This window comes from Schistocerca gregaria, chromosome 8, assembly GCF_023897955.1.
Source record: "Schistocerca gregaria isolate iqSchGreg1 chromosome 8, iqSchGreg1.2, whole genome shotgun sequence".
In the NCBI taxonomy this organism is placed as follows: Eukaryota; Metazoa; Arthropoda; class Insecta; order Orthoptera; family Acrididae; genus Schistocerca; species Schistocerca gregaria.
In genome coordinates, this window is record NC_064927.1 from 377,446,933 (window position 1) to 377,463,719 (window position 16,787).

Consider the following 16,787-nt stretch of genomic DNA (forward strand, 5'->3'; position numbering starts at 1 on the left):
AACAGCAAGTTCCCTTGCCGGTCTAGGAATGGTAGAACGATGGGTTCGATGACGGTTTGGATGTACCGTGCACTATTCAGTGTCCCTCGACGATCACCAGAGGTGTACGGCCAGTGTAGGAGATCGCTCCCCACATCATGATGCCGGGTGTTGGCCCTGTGTGCCTCGGTCGTATGCAGTCCTGATTGTGGCGCTCACCTGCACGGCGCCAAACACGCATACGACCGTCATTGGCACCAAGGCAGAAGCGACTCTCATCGCTGAAGACGACACGTCTCCATTCGTCCCTCCATTCACGCCTGTCGCGACACCACTGGAGGCGGGCTGCACGATGTTGGGGCGTGAGTGGAAGACGGCCTAACGGTGTGCGGGACCGTAGCCCAGCTTCATGGAGACGGTTGCGAATGGTCCTCGCCGATACCCCAGGAGCAACAGTGTCCCTAATTTGCTGGGAAGTGGCGGTGCGGTCCCCTACGGCACTGCGTAGGATCCTACGGTCTTGGCGTGCATCCGTGCGTCAGTGCAGTCCGGTCCCAGGTCGACGGGCACGTGCACCTTCCGCCGCGCTCGCTCAAAGTCCGTCAACTGCACATACGGTTCACGTCCTCGCTGTCGCGGCATGCTACCAGTGTTAAAGACTGCGATGGAGCTCCGTATGCCACGGCAAACTGGCTGACACTGACGGCGGCGGTGCACAAATGCTGCGCAGCTAGCGCCATTCGACGGCCAACACCGCGGTTCCTGGTGTGTCCGCTGTGCCGTGCGTGTGATCATTGCTTGTACAGCCCTCTCGCAGTGTCCGGAGCAAGTATGGTGGGTCTGACACACCGGTGTCAATGTGTTCTTTTTTCCATTTCCAGGAGTGTATTATTAAAAGATTATTAATCACGCGGTGCGGGTAGATCGGAATTATGCAATGTATCTAGTATTAACGATATATAGCCGGTTAATGCCAATACTTCACAAAGTTCTTTCACCGTGTTGCCACAGGAAAACATTGACGTGTGTTTATCACTATAACAGTCCGTTAAACGTAAGTTCAATTTACGTCGTCGTCTTTAAGACAGTTTGCATGACATAATAAATGTTTCTTGATCAAATCGCAGCACTGTTCTTTTACTTAACATTCTGGTTTGTTGCACTTTCAGGCAATTCTATCAGTTAGTGTCTCCACACGGCAGTCGTGCCTGGGTTCACGGCTAAATGTCACAAGTTCACACAGTATTTAAAATCGTCACCGCAAACACTCGACATACTTCTCAGGTTTTGTTGTTCACTTAATAATACACCATCTCCTATTAACACAGCGGACGTACTGTAATTAATTGTTCCTCCACGTATCACCGTCTTTCACGCCTAACAGTGCAGCGTTTCTCCATCCGCGAACCGGCCACGATACCACAACAACTCACACGCTCTCTATCGATAGTCGTTCGCTCTCTCTCTCTCTCTCTCTCTCTCTCTCTGACACAGTATTTCTCCCAGCCTAACCAAAGATTTACAAAGCATATAAAACCAGAACATTCATATTCGTACAATATAAAATATAAAACAGTAGCAAAATGAATGAAGAAACAAAGTGAGGTGTTAACAAGAAAAGAATAGTTGAAATAAATTATATACACGTACTATAACAAGGTAATGCACAAAAGAAAAAAATTATTATCAACTTTCGGGGAAAGCAATGTCATTACAACCTGACTTGACGACGTCTCGACAACCTTCCCGAACCATCGTGAAGATTGAATCTCGCCATCCAAAATCTCTTCACAGATTGCGAAGTGAGGGTCTTTCTGGTCTTGAGTCATGAGACGTGCGGTGAACTTGGTGGTAACACGATGCATTCCAAGATGCTGTGTCAGGATCTCATGACATGATCCAACTGAAATGTTACATTCTTCTGCAACCTCTCGGACCGTCAGTCTTCCTTTGGCACGCACCTTCTCGTTGACATTCCTGACATGAGCGTCGACGGTGGACTTCGAAAGGCTTTCTGGTTTGGGTCATCCTTAGCTTCCGCCCGGCTACTTTTAAACCGTGTGAACCATTCGTAACACCGAGCACGTTTTAAACACTCATCGCCGGAGCCTTCCTGCACCATGTGGTGTGTCTCTGTAAAGGTTCCCTTCAGTTTCACGCAAATTTTAATGCAGACCCATTGCTCCTCAAACTCTTCCATCTCGGAATTCGCAAACCGTGAGTCACAACGTTGTAATTAATGCAGCGCTGAACAATAACTAACAGACATACAGCAATGAAATTTCCGGAAGCTACACATTAAACACAGGAGTCTGCAGCGATGCCAAACGCATTTCACTCCAACTCACCACGGGCCCGAAATTACGAATGTTCCGGAATTTTCTGATCAGATCTCGTTTGTTTTTTTTTTTCTACGTGGTCAGTAAACGACTGTCAAAAACATCTGATCTGTCGTTCAGTTCCTCAACGGTGGACTTCTCTTCCTTGGTCACGGAGCCATTCGAGTACCGTTTTGTGAATGTCATCATAATCGGAAAAAACTGAGACAGCTGCAAATCAGTTTCTCCGCTGCCCAGATATTGTGCTCGATATCGATGGCCTTTCTTTCCAGTCAGTATCACCCAGAAATGTGCGACATTGATCAAATTTTTGGCGCTGTTGCACCTCGGCTGGAAGCGACGTTCCATTTGATCCACATACTGCCACAACCACAATTGAGACTTTCTCCCGCAAGCTTTGGAACTAGTCTTCAGTTGCCATGCCACTTCACTCCAACTTGGGATGCAAGTATTGTCTGTACTGCAGTAGAACACTTTCAGCAGGAAAGCACAATACACTACTGGCCATTAAAATTGTTACACGAAGCACGAATGTAGATGAAAACCGGCTATCGCGATTGCGGTTCATCATATCGCGACATTGCTGCTCGCGTTGGTCGAGATCCAATGACTGTTAGCAGAATCTGTAATCAGTGGGTTCCGGAGGGTGTTACGAACCGCCGTGCTGGATCCCAACGGCCTCGTATCACTAGCAGTCGAGATGACAGGCATCTTATATTCATGGATGTAACGGATCGTGCAGCCACGTCTCGATCCCTAAGTCAACAGATGGGGACGTTTGCAAGACAACATCTATCTGCACGAACAGTTCGAAGACGTTTGCAGCAACTCGGAGACCATGGCTGCGGTTACCCTTGACGCTGCATCACAGACAGGAGTGCCGGCGAAGGTGTACTCGACGACGAACCTGGGTGCACGAATGGCAGAACGTCATTTTTTCGGATGAATCCAGGTTCTGTTAGCAGCATCATGATGGTCACATCCGTGTTTGGCGACATCGCGGTGAACACACATTGCAAGCGTGTATTCGTCATCGCTATATTGGCGTATCACCCTGTGTTACGGTCTGGGGTGCCATTGGTTACACGTTTCGGTCCCTTCTTGTTCGCATTGACTGCACTTTGAACAGTGGACGTTACATTTCAGATGTGTTACGACCAGTGGCTCTACCCTTCATCTGATCCCTGCGAAACTCTACATTTCAGCAGAATAATGCACGACCGCATGTTGCAGGTCCTGCACGGGCCTTTCTGGATACAGAAAATGTTCTACTCCTGCCCTGGACAGCACATTCTCCAGATCTCTCACCAATTAAAAACGTCTGGTCTATGATGGCCGTGCAGCTGACTCGTCACAATACACCAGTCGCTAGTCTTGATGAGCTGTGGTATCGTGTTGAAGCTGCATGGGCAGCTTTACCTGTGCACGCCATCCAAACTCTTTTTGACTCAATTCCCAGGCGTATCGAGGCCGTTATTACGGCCAGAGGCGGTTGTTCTGGGTACTGATTTCTCAGGATCTATGCACCGAAATAGCGAGAAAATGTAATCACGTGTCAGTTCAAGTATGATATATTTGTCCAATGAACACCCGTTTTTCATCTGCATATCTTCTTGGTGTAGCAATTTTAATAGCCAGTAGTGTATGTTACGAAATCCGAATGCAGCCAGATGTATTTTGACAATGCATTCGGATAAGTTGTTGAAGTGTGTGTCAGTTTACATCTACTTAACAGATGGATAGGAACGACAGGACAGAACGGTCCACACTCAATAGGTATTTCAACCACCACTTCCTGCGATACTCTTGGCAGGATAGTTTCTCTGGTGAACTTCCGCGCTTTGCGACGTCCTGGTTGGCTGGCGCCCTCTATTTAGGACGGCTGCGGTTCGCGAGGTTGAAGAGACCCGGGGGTCAGTGACGCAGCCTCGGTTGGCGGCAGTGACAGAGGGAAGACAGCGCATGGAGCATCGCGAGGAGTCAGTATACTGTGAAGACGCTCGGTGTTGACATTCCGGCGCCTGGGTCTGGTGGCGAGCGGAACTGAAGTACGGAAGCAGTCTCCGCTCAATAGAGGCTCTGTTTAAGAGTCGTGTCTATCTCGAATCCTGAGGAGAGCGCGGGAGTTTATCCTGGTGTGCTCGTTAACAGTGAGCTCCTGGACTAACTTTAACCGGTGAGCAATTTTGTGGTGGAAATTCTGGATGTAATTGATCCGTATAGCCACTTTGGTTTTCGCTAGTCATTCCTTAAACCACTTAGACGTGGCTTCGGAATACTTGGTATTACAAGTCCATTTAACTGCGTTGTGTCCTGGTTTCGTTGCTTTACAAGTGTGGCCTATATTCGGCAATTGCTTTTTTTAATTGTTATTGTAAATATGTTAAGTGGTCAATTTTATGAATCAATGTTTATTCTCTGTATAAAAGTTCAGCCACAAATTTAATCAGGAATTGTCTACTTCCTTTCTGTTGGCAACTGTAACGGTAACAATTTTGCGCGGCCAAACGGTGCTTTGGTATTTAAGGTTGTGTGCGTATGGTCTGGTCGTTATGACCTTGAACTGGTTGCGGCGTATAAAATTATTAAGTGAAATTTCATGTCGTTGGATATTGTTTAATGAACTATTGCTTTAATAGTAACTGCGGTTGTCACATTATAACACTTAACATCTCTTCCTGCATTTGGCGTAACCCAGTGCTAGGCTGTTGGTTTTAGTGTTTTACTGAACTGTGTATTAATACTGGATCTGTGTGTTCTAGAAGCTGTTATTAATGTGCGCAGGCCCTCCCGCCTATTGTCTCTTGACCCCAGACGCGCAGCCGCTGACAATGCCAAACGTCGCTAATGTGCTAATTGCTGGGTAGATCTTTCAGGCTATCATAACACCATATTGCCGAATGTATTCCATAATAAATCATTCTTCTATTTATAAGGTCTTGCTACTTGATTTTTTAAAAACTTAATTGGTTTTGGAAACTGCTATTTTTTATTCAAATAACTTACGGGTTTGCTGCCGGGTGACGCCGTCGACCACCGCCGACATTTCGACAGGAGCACACCCTGCCATGCTATTTTTTATATACCCAAGGCTTGATAATTGACTAGTCAGCTCATATCTGTAGTTATGTTAAAGTTGTATTTGCGTAAAGTGATTTTTTATGAGTTTAAAGTAGGGGCCATACGGCTGTTTTTCTTTTAAAATTTGTTGAATAATTCACATTGCTTTTATACAATTGCATAATCCGTGTAGATCGCCGCAATTTTCAAATATCAATTAAACACTGTGTTGTTACCAGAGCTCTGTTTTAGTTAATGTGGTGAAAATAAATTTTTTGTATCCTCAAATGGGTTCAGCATTTCACTTTAGCAGCCCATGTGCACTGATAACCAATCCACCACCCTACCAGTATTGGTTTTCGGACATTTAATAACATAAATTGTTGTTATATTTTTGAAGAAAACTAACTCCTGTAGGAAAATGTGGCTCATTTTTTTTAAACGTACTGTTAAATACTAACTATTAAAAGACGTGCGAACTAGAACTTGTACACCCAAAGGCGGAGGATCTCTAATACCGTCAGCATAAGAAAGACTACGTTCTCGAACATACTAGGCTTCGGATGAACCACGGAAGGTTGACACATCGCATAATGAATTTTCTTGTGAACCAGATCCAAGTACACCAGATCCCAGAGTTAATCTTGAATAAATGAGATTATGTGGAACAGAGATTTTGAACGGGATTTCTTCTAAAGGCAAAACGGAGGCTGTCTTAAGTTACCAGGACAAAATTAGACTCAGGACATAAGCATCGTGGGCAGAACAGGGAAGAAGGTTTCAAATAATGTGAACGAAAGATTATTTCATAGAAATACTCATTTTTTTAAAATTAAACAACCATTAAAATGTTCTAAAATACTTATGGTTTTCACATCAGCTGTTGATAGTTCCTTCATTACAGTATCGCGCAATATCCTGTAATAAAGAAATTATTAACCATAATGCGACTACCAGAACTTTTTTAGATGATTTCAATTTTTTTCTTAAATTTTAAACATTTCTACATCTACATTCATACTCCGCAAGTCACCTGACGGTGTGTGGTGGAGGGTACCTTGAGTACCTCTATCGGTTCTCCCTTCTATACCAGTCTCGTATTGTTCATGGAAAGGAGGATTGTCGGTATGCTTCTGTGTGGGCTCTAATCTCTCTGATTTGATTCTCATGGTCTCTTCGCGAGATATATGTAGGAGAGTGCAACATAGTGCTTGACTCCTCGGTGAAGGTAAGTTCTCGAAACTTCAACAAAAGCCCGTACCGAGCTACTGAGCATCTCTCCTGCACAGTCTTCCACTGGAGTTTATCTATCATCTCCGTAACGCTTTCCTGATTACTAAATGATGCTGTAACGGAGTGCGCTGCTCTTCATTGGGTCTTCTCTATCTGTTCTATCAACCCTATCTGGTACGGATCCCACATTGCTGAGCAATATTCAAGCAGTGGGCGAACAAGCGTACTGTAACCTACTTCCTCTGTTTTCGGATTGTATTTCTTAGGATTCTTCCAATGAATCTCAGTCTGGCATCTGCTTTACCGACGATCAACTTTATATGATCATTCCATTTTAAATCACTCCTAATGCGTACTCCCAGATAATTTATGGAATTAACTGCTTCCAGTTGCTGACCTGCTATTTTGTAGCTAAATGATAAGGGACCTATCTTTATATGTATTCGCAGCACATTACACTTGTCTACATCTACATCTACATGACTACTCTGCAATTCACATTTAAGTGCTTGGCAGAGGGATCATCGAACCACAATCATACTATCTCTCTACTATTCCACTCCCGAACAGCGAGCGGGAAAAACGAACACCTAAACCTTTCTGTTCGAGCTCTGATTTCTCTTATTTTATTTTGATGATCATTCCTACCTATGTAGGTTGGGCTCAACAAAATATTTTCGCATTCGGAAGAGAAAGTTGGTGACTGAAATTTCGTAAAAAGGTCTCGCCGCGACGAAAAACGTCTATGCTGTAATGACTTCCATCCCAACTCCTGTATCATATCTGCCACACTCTCTCCCCTATAACGCGATAATACAAAACGAGCTGCCCTTCTTTGCACCCTCTCGATGTCCTCCGTCAATCCCACCTGGTAAGGATCCCACACCGCGCAGCAATATTCTAACAGAGGACGAACGAGTGTAGTGTAAGCTGTCTCTTTAGTGGACTTGTTGCATCTTCTAAGTGTCCTGCCAATGAAACGCAACATTTGGCTCGCCTTCCCGACAATATTATCTATGTGGTCCTTCCCACTGAAGTTGTTTGTAATTTTAACACCCAGGTACTTAGTTGAATTGACAGCCTTGAGAATTGTACTATTTATCGAGTAATCGAATTCCAACGGATTTCTTTTGGAACTCATGTGGATCATCTCACACTTTTCGTTATTTAGCGTCAACTGCCACCTGACACACCATACAGCAATCTTTTCTAAATCGCTTTGCAGCTGATACTGGTCTTTGGATGACCTTACTAGACGGTAAATTACAGCATCATCTGCGAACAACCTAAGAGAACTGCTCAGATTGTCACCCAGGTCATTTATATAGATCAGGAACAGTAGAGGTCCCAGGACGCTTCCCTGGGGAACACCTGATATCACTTCAGTTTTACTCGATGATTTGCCGTCTATTACTACGAACTGCGACCTTCCTGATAGGAAATCACGAATCCAGTCGCACAACTGAGACGATACCCCATAGCTCCGCACCTTGATTAGAAGTCGCTTGTGAGGAACGGTGTCAAAAGCTTTCCGGAAATCTAGAAATACGGAATCAACTTGAGATCCCCTGTCGATAGCGGCCATTACTTCGTGCGAATAAAGAGCTAGCTGCGTTGCACAAGAGCGATGTTTTCTGAAGCCATGCTGATTACGTGTCAATAGATCGTTCCCTTCGAGGTGATTCATAATGTTTGAATACAGTATATGCTCCAAAACCCTACTGCAAACCGACGTCAATGATATAGGTCTGTAGTTAAATGGATTACTCCTACTACCCTTCTTGAACACTGGTGCGACCTGCGCAATTTTCCAATCTGTAGGTACAGATCTATCGGTGAGCGAGCGGTTGTATATGAGTGCTAAGTAGGGAGCTATAGTATCAGCGTAATCTGAAAGGAACCTAATCGGTATACAATCTGGACCTGAAGACTTGCCCGTATCAAGCGATTTGAGTTGCTTCGCAACCCCTAAGGCATCTACTTCTAAGAAACTCATGCTAGCAGATGTTCGTGTTTCAAATTCTGGAATATTCCATTCGTCTTCCCTGGTGAAGGAATTTCGGAAAACTGCGTTCAATAACTCCGCTTTAGCGGCGCAGTCGTCGATAACAGTACCCTCGGCACTGCGCAGCGAAGGTATTGACTGCGTCTTGCCGCTTGTGTACTTTACATACGACCAGAATTTCTTCGGATTTTCTACCAAATTTCGAGACAATGTTTCGTTGTGGAACCTATTAAAGGCATCTCGCATCGAAGTACGCGCCAAATTTCGCGCGTTTGTAAATTTTAGCCCATCTTCGGGATTTCGCGTTCTTCTGAACTTCGCATGCTTTTTCCGTTGCCTCTGCAACAACGTTCGGACCTTTTTTGTGTACCACGGGGGATCCGTTCCATCTCTTACCAATTTATGAGGTATGAATATCTCAATTGCTGTTGCTACTATATCTTTGAATTTGAGCCACATCTCGTCTACATTCGCATAGTCAGTTCGGAAGGAATGGAAATTGTCTTTTAGGAAGGCTTCTAGTGGTACTTTATCCGCTTTTTTTAAATAAAATTATTTTGCGTTTGTTTCTGATGGATTTGGAAGAAATGGTATTGAGCCTAGCTACAATGACCTTGTGATCACTAATCCCTGTATCAGTCATGATGCTCTCTATCAGCTCTGGATTGTTTGTGGCCAAGAGGTCAAGTGTGTTTTCGCAACCATTTACAATTCGCGTGGGTTCGTGGACTAACTGCTCGAAATAATTTTCGGAGAATGCATTTAGGACAATCTCGGAAGACGTTTTCTGCCTACCACCGGTTTTGAACAAGTATTTTTGCCAACATACCGAGGGTAGGTTGAAGTCCCCACCAACTATAACCGTATGATTGGGGTATTTATTTGTTACGAGACTCAAACTTTCTCTGAACTGTTCCGCAACTGTATCATCGGAGTCTGGGGGTCGGTAGAAGGAGCCAATTATTAACTTAATTCGGCTGTTAAGTATAACCTCCACCCACACCAATTCGCACAGAGTATCTACTTCGACTTCACTACAAGATAAACCACTACTGACAGACACCAACACTCCACCACCAATTCTGCCTAATCTATCTTTCCTGAACACCGTCTGAGACTTCGTAAAAATTTCTGCAGAACTTATTTCAGGCTTTAGCCAGCTTTCTGTACCTATAACGATATCAGCTTCTGTGCTTTCTATTAGCGCTTGAAGCTCAGGGACTTCTCCAGCGCAACTACAACAGTTTACAACTATAATTCCGACTGTTCCTTGATCCAAGCACGTCCTGTAATTGCCAAGCACCCTTTGACATTGCAGCCCATCCCGCACTTTCCCGAGGCCTTCTAACCTAAAAAACCGCCCAGTCCACGCCACACAGCCTCCGCTACCCGTGTAGCCGCCAGCTGAGTGTAGTGAACTCCTGACCTATTCAGCGGAACCCGAAACCCCACCACCCTATGGCGCAAGTCAAGGAATCTGCAGCCAATACGGTCGCAAAACCGTCTGAGCCTCTGATTCAGACCCTCCACCCGGCTCTGCACCAAAGGTCCGCAGTCGGTTCTGTCAACGATGCTGCAGATGGTGAGCTCTGCCTTCATCTCGTAAGCAAGACCGGCAGCCTTCACCAAATCAGATAGCCGCTGGAATCCAGAGAGAATTTCCTCAGATCCAAAGCGACACACGTCATTAGTGCCGACATGTGCCACCACCTGCAGCTGGCTGCACCCTGTGCTCTTCATGGCATCCGGAAGGACCCTTTCCACATCAGGAATGACTCCTCCCGGAATGCACACGGAGTGCACACTGGATTTCTTCCCCTCCTTAGCCGCCATATCCCTAAGGGGCCCCATTACGCGCCTAACATTGGAGCTCCCAACTACCAGTAAGCCCAACCTCTGCGATTGCCCGGACCTTGAAGGCTGAGAATGATCCTCTGAAACAGTGCAGGCAGCTGCATCTGGCTCAGCCAGAGACAGTGCCTGAAACCGGTTTGTCAGACGCACCGGGGAGGCTTTCTGGTCAGCTTCCGGGGAAGCCTTTCGCTGCCTGCCACGCCTTGGAACGACCTCCCAATCAACCACAGGCGAGGGCTCAGCCCCACTGCGGGCAGCAACCGGGGCAACCACAGCGGCAGACCGATCTGGGGACAGACGGGATGAGGTTGACATCCCCGTGATACCCGAGTCCGGCTCCCCACAGTGGTGCCCATTGGCAACAGCCTCAAGCTGCGAGACCGTAGTCAGCGCAGATTGTAGCTGTGAGCGAAGGGATGCCAAGTCAGCCCTCATCCGAACACAGCAATCGCAGTCCCTGTCCATTCTAATCGATGTTGAACAACAGTTACTGAAACACGAGTCGGTGCCTAGATAACGCAAGCGGAACACGCAAAGAATGTATCAACTAACCTGTACAAATGCCTAACGACTGCGCTACAATCTGCTGAATTTACGATTACAGTAACTAAAACTCGAAATTGCACCTCCTATACGAAACTCAAACGCAATTTAAATAAGAATCTACGAAGTAAACACTAAAGCGCGATGCTACAACTGTCAAATACTATAATACGCCCGAAATATATGAATTAAACAATGCAAGTACCCAAAAACACGCAAAGAAATTAATTAAACTATGTAACAAATAAGTAAGCTAGGGTTATACGACTTGCTGCTGCAGCTGCTTATCCAACGGCGGCAGGGAGCACACTCATGGAGATTCAATTGCCATTCCCTGCACCATGCGTCAATTCGCTGCAGATCCTCCTGCATTTCAGTACAGTTTTTCATTGTTACAACCTCTCGATATACCACAGCCTTTCCATTATGTATGTAAGCTGTGTGGATCCGAAACTGTAAAATCACATATTGGAAGATTATTTCACTTGAATAAAAAAAAGTAAAGAAGCTACTCCGAATTAAATTGGTTCTCAGATGCCCAAAACGCGAAGAATAATATTTCAACAAGATATTTGTATAGAAGAGTACGAGTCAACCGTATTGTTCATTTAAAATTTTAACCTCATTCTTTGTACTTTGTAAAACACAATACTTTACTTTGTGCGAACTCTGTCAGTATAGCATAACTTCGTTAGTTTCTCTGTAACTGCACATTCAGTTTTGTCTGATGATGGCGTAAGTAGTCGAAAACGATTTGTGAGTACATAAATACGAGCAAAACTTGGAGAACGTCACGAGAGTGTTTCCTTTTTTCTCCTCAGAAAGTAGGAATAATTCTACGTATAGTGCCCACGCGCCAGGTTAAATTGCTTTTCTTTCACTGTGTCCATGAAGAAAGAACGTCTCTAGCGGTTCATTTATTTGGACCGTAACAACATCTACCCACTTTTACCTAGGAAGTTGCGAAAATTTTTTGTATATTTTACTGGGAAAGCAGGATCGCGCTAAAGAAAGATCTGCGGAGGAGCAATTAAAGCGAAAAAAGGCGCATGAAACAGCACCATCTCTGCAGAATGCCTCGGCGGCAGCTTACCTGGAAATGTTTCGGCAAGTTTATCAGCGGAGAGCGGAGTGCCGGCCGCTACGTCTGGCCAGAAGAATGGGTTCTCCCAGCGGCGAGGCAGACGCAGATACGCCTGCAACATAAAAATTACACAGGTTCTAACCGGTGCCCTGGGACGACAGAAAAGCTTGAGATTGGCAGTAAACAGAATGCGCCGCTTCAGGCCGCCAAGACAAAGCACTTAAAACTCTTTTCAGGAACGCTACTGAGTCCGGCCATTTAAATAAATCCAGAGTGAGTCATAAATGAGGAAAAATACACCGATGACCGCATGCTGCTTTGCACAAGACTAGTACGGCTGTTATATTATTTTTTTTCTCCTGAGGAAACTCTTCACTGGTAGAAGAAGTTAATCAAGTAACTTACCACTAAAGAAACTCTAGATAAGGATGTGCTATCCCCCTACAGACGGATCACGTAACGCATTAAACGTCAGATTTGCATGAGCTAGCATTGGGAGTATAGGCGAACTGGATCTCGGCTCGTCGCAGAGTACGAGCGACTGTACAGATACTTGTGAAACACACGTCGCCAACAATGACAGTGTGTTGCGCACGACTCAGATGTACGCTCTTCCTCAGTGAAAATAAAGAACAGAGGCCGCCAAGAATTCGGCTGGCGTGCCTTCCATGGCATGGCATGAGCGCTTACGGCGCTAAGCAGATATGGCTGCCACGTTTCCTTCACCGCCACGCCATGCTGTCTGAGCATGAGGAGGAAAATGCGAATGCACCGCATTTAAATCACACTGAAGTGCAAAGGAAACTGGCATAGGCATGCATATTCAAATACTGCGATATGTAAACAGTCAGAATATGGCGCCCCGGTCGGCAACGCCTGTATAAAACAACTAGCGTCTGGCGTAGTTGTTGGTTCAGTTACTGCTGCTGCAATGGCAGGTTATCAAGTTTTAAGCGAGTTTTAACGTGGTCGTATAGTCGGCGCACGGGCGGGGGGATGCTGCATCTCCGAGGTAGCGATGAAGTAGGGATTTAAAACATCAAATCTCCGACATCGCTGCGGCCGGAAAAAGATCCTGCAACAACAGGACAACGACGACTGAAGGGAATCGTTCAGCGTGACAGAAGCGCAATGCTTCCGCAAATTAGGGCAAATTCAATGCTGGGCCATCAAAATGTGTCAGCGTGCGAAACATCGTCGATATGGGCTCTCAGAGCCGAAATCCCAGTCCTGCATCCTTGATGACTGTACGACCGAAAGCTTTGCACCTCGCCCGGGCCCGTCAACACCGACTGAACTGTTGATGACTGGAAACATTTTGCCTGGTCGGACGAATCTCATTTCAAAATGCGTCTAGCGGCTGAATTCATGGACTCTGCATGTCAGTAGGGGATTGTCCAAGGTGCCGGAGGCTCTGTAATGGGTTGGGGCGTGTGCAGTTGGAGTGATATGGGACCCCTGATGCGTCTCTGACAGGTGACACGTACGCAAGCATATTGTCTGATCACCTGCAGCCATTCATGTCCATAGTGCGTTCCGACAGAATTTGGCAACTCCAGCGGGACAATGGGGTACCCCACACGTCCTCAGACATGGATATTATTGAGCATATCTGGGATGACTTGCAACGTGCTGTTCACAAGACATCTCCACCCAATTGCAGTCTTCCGGATTTGTGGACAGCGCAGCAGGATTCGTGGTGTCAGTTCCCTCCAGTGGTACTTCTGACTTAAAGTTTGCAGCAACATTTGATTATTTTTGGCGCGCTGAAGACATATAATTTTTATCTGGAACAAAATGTCAGCATATGGACAGACGCAGAAAATTACAGATTTTCGGCCTCATGTTGCAACGCAGTCGTGACTTATATAGTGTCATAATAGAAAAAAAAGTCTTTCACACATGTGTTGGTCGAAATATTGTAGCGCCTCTGCAACCTCTATGTCAGGTAAAAAATTTATACGTCCTGGTCAGTTTTAATGTTACATTGCTTTGCCTTTCAAAGGGAATTATCGTACCTCTCAGATCAACGAGTTACATTTGCACATGCACAGGAACGCATTTAGCTAAAACTGCAAACGGTTCCAAAAAAGCTTGAAAACAGGTACAAAATTGGCAGTGTCCTCAAAAAGTTTGACACCATCCTTGCAGTTCTGTTAAGGCCACAATGAAATCTTTAAATTTGGCATTTTCTTCAACGCCAATGAGCTTAGTGAAACGTTCTGTGTGTCAGAGTTGGCCCCTTCTACACTGAGATTTTTTTCCCTAAATGCATTCGTTTCGAGTCAGAAATAGTTTGTTTCTCTCCTTGCAATGTCTTATTATGGTTACTGTGCAGTCAAGTCCACTTAATACGCGATGTCTCAGTCGATTCCAGCGTGTTCCCAGTTTCATTTCTGCACTCCTTGTTTTCTTCAAAAATCCAAAAATAGCACATTTTAAACCGACAAATCGTTCCAGGCATGTCCTTAACCAAATTACTTTGCAGTAATATGTAGTCCAATACGGTTCGTTCGATCGAAAACAGTTGCAGGTGACAGCGAAATAATGAGTGCTACGTCAGAAATTTTACCATTCGTACCTCCAATTTCTTAACATCCTCCATACCCACAAATTTAGCACACAGTGCTGCTTGATGCACAGAGCAAAGAATTCCGAGGCAATATTTTGCTCTTTCATTCTCAACTAAATCTTTAAATTCTGTCTCCATGGCATTGTAATGTTGTTTCATAGCGAATTTGCAGTACCCGTCGCCTAAGCGACTGCATAAAATACTTTGACAATTCTCGTCACTCTTTTGTCATTCCCATTTATTTTAAAGGCTTGTGCCGATAGACCAGTGGTCTGCCTCTTCTGCGAAGTCACTGAACCTGTGTTAGTCCTCTATATCGCGAACAATTAGCGAAGGGTAAATGTTTGGCATGCCGAGGTGGGCCCTGATATAAAAGTTGATGTACAAGCTCAACCGTCCACGAGATAAATTAAAACTGAAGGTTCCAGTGAATCGAAACACTGCATACGAATAAACAACGCTAAAATGTGCCTTCTTAATTGGTTTTACCTATTTTCAGTCTTAACTGATCAGCAACATGCGTTAACTAATTCCCCTCTCGGTTGATTCATCTTAAAATGCCTTATGTAATATAGCCGAATCTGGGAGTGATAATTAGCGTCGCGTTTTAGATAGAACCTGAAAATAAATCGAATATTGAAGGAACAGACTTCTCAAGGCTCAAGGTGTGCATTTCTTACATAGAAGGGGGGGATGGGAATGGGCAATACTCGATGCTTGGATTAATGACGCAGTCTGATTATATATCTTCCAACTAAATTACGCAACAGACAGCGAGATGCGGATTTAAGGAACTGTTGTTAAAACCGTTGTATTGTCACGAAGATACCTGTATCATCAATTCAGTACGTTTAATGAAGACCTAGTTGCACTGATCTTCCTAAACAGGCACTCATGGATTTTCATGTTATTAGAGAAATAGGATACTAATTAAGGATAAAGCAGAAGTTCTCTTCGCTGATTTAACTTGACACTTTTATTTTCTCATTTTACAAACATATTAATTACTTTGTCTCGTTAAAAATACTCTCACTCATTCTCTAATACACTTTGTAATCACAAACACTATCGAGTAAGTTACCAGTGCTAACAGTTAAACATAGTTGAGGAAACAAAATGAAATGGTGAACACGCGGGCTATCAAGTAGCATATTCTAGCTGCAACAAAGTCTTGAAACTATCAAGTATCGGAATCTGTACCCATGTGTAAATCATCTGCTTGCATGAAGCTAATTTCAGGGACTACTACAGGGATTTTGATACGTTTCTGATAATTACACAGACTGATTCACAGGGAATATTTGCATCTGTAATCTATTAGCGCGACACCACACAAGCCGCCTGACCATACACACTTAATGCTATGCTTACGAAGACAGGGCAGATAGCTATCGTCTTATTAGGGACACCATGTTAACACTGATTAACACCGCCACTGACCTTAATATTGGTCTCATTTCAATGAGGAAACGGTTCCATACGTTTCTTCAGGAATATCAACTAACGTCACTGGATCATTGTATCCCGCAGAGCTAGCACATTTCCGGGATGATCATCTTACGTTTCACCAACTATTCCAAGCATTGCCAGGCACATTCTGTAATATTCAAAGAACTGTGACTGACGCCCGAACAACAGGGAACTGGCATGTATCGAGACTAGAAAATAGTGCATTGATAATGGCTAGGCACTAGCCGAAATCTGGATTTGCCAAATAAAACCTATAAAAACAGGACGACTGATGGCTGCGCTCTATAATTTATAAATAATATTACAGTCGCTGAGTGCACCAACTTTCCTAATGGAAGGTAACCTGACATTCTATAGGATTAAAATCGACTGATTTAGCGGGCAACTTGACATGTACCCGAGTGTTCGGCAAAACAACTAATATATTAGTGAAGTCAAGTGAATTCGTTTGTTGTCATGATAGAAGATGGGTGCGTCGACAGCATATTCGTGTTAGAAATGTCAAACTAAGGGTTGCAGTACGCTACCGAGAATGTTGAAATAAAGTAATATTCTGGTTGATGTCGACGGTAAACTAACGAGTGGACACATTTCATGGTACGACAAACACGCCTCACGAATCACAGAACGACTTGTGGACTAAACTAA

The 16,787-nt window shown here is 44.6% G+C and overlaps 2 protein-coding genes across 2 annotated transcripts in view; one reads left to right on the plus strand and one right to left on the minus strand.

The window, feature by feature from the left end:
* LOC126284935 (TWiK family of potassium channels protein 18-like) overlaps positions 1–16,787 on the minus strand; it is a 1,181,210-nt gene that overhangs the window by 567,182 nt on the left and 597,241 nt on the right. Inside the window, exon 3 of the mRNA XM_049984198.1 lies at positions 12,107–12,209. The gene's annotated coding sequence lies outside the window, so the exon portion shown is untranslated. The remainder of the gene's footprint in view (positions 1–12,106; positions 12,210–16,787) is intronic.
* LOC126285204 (alanine and glycine-rich protein-like) overlaps positions 1–16,787 on the plus strand; it is a 176,989-nt gene that overhangs the window by 68,980 nt on the left and 91,222 nt on the right. The gene's annotated exons all lie outside the window — the stretch shown is intronic.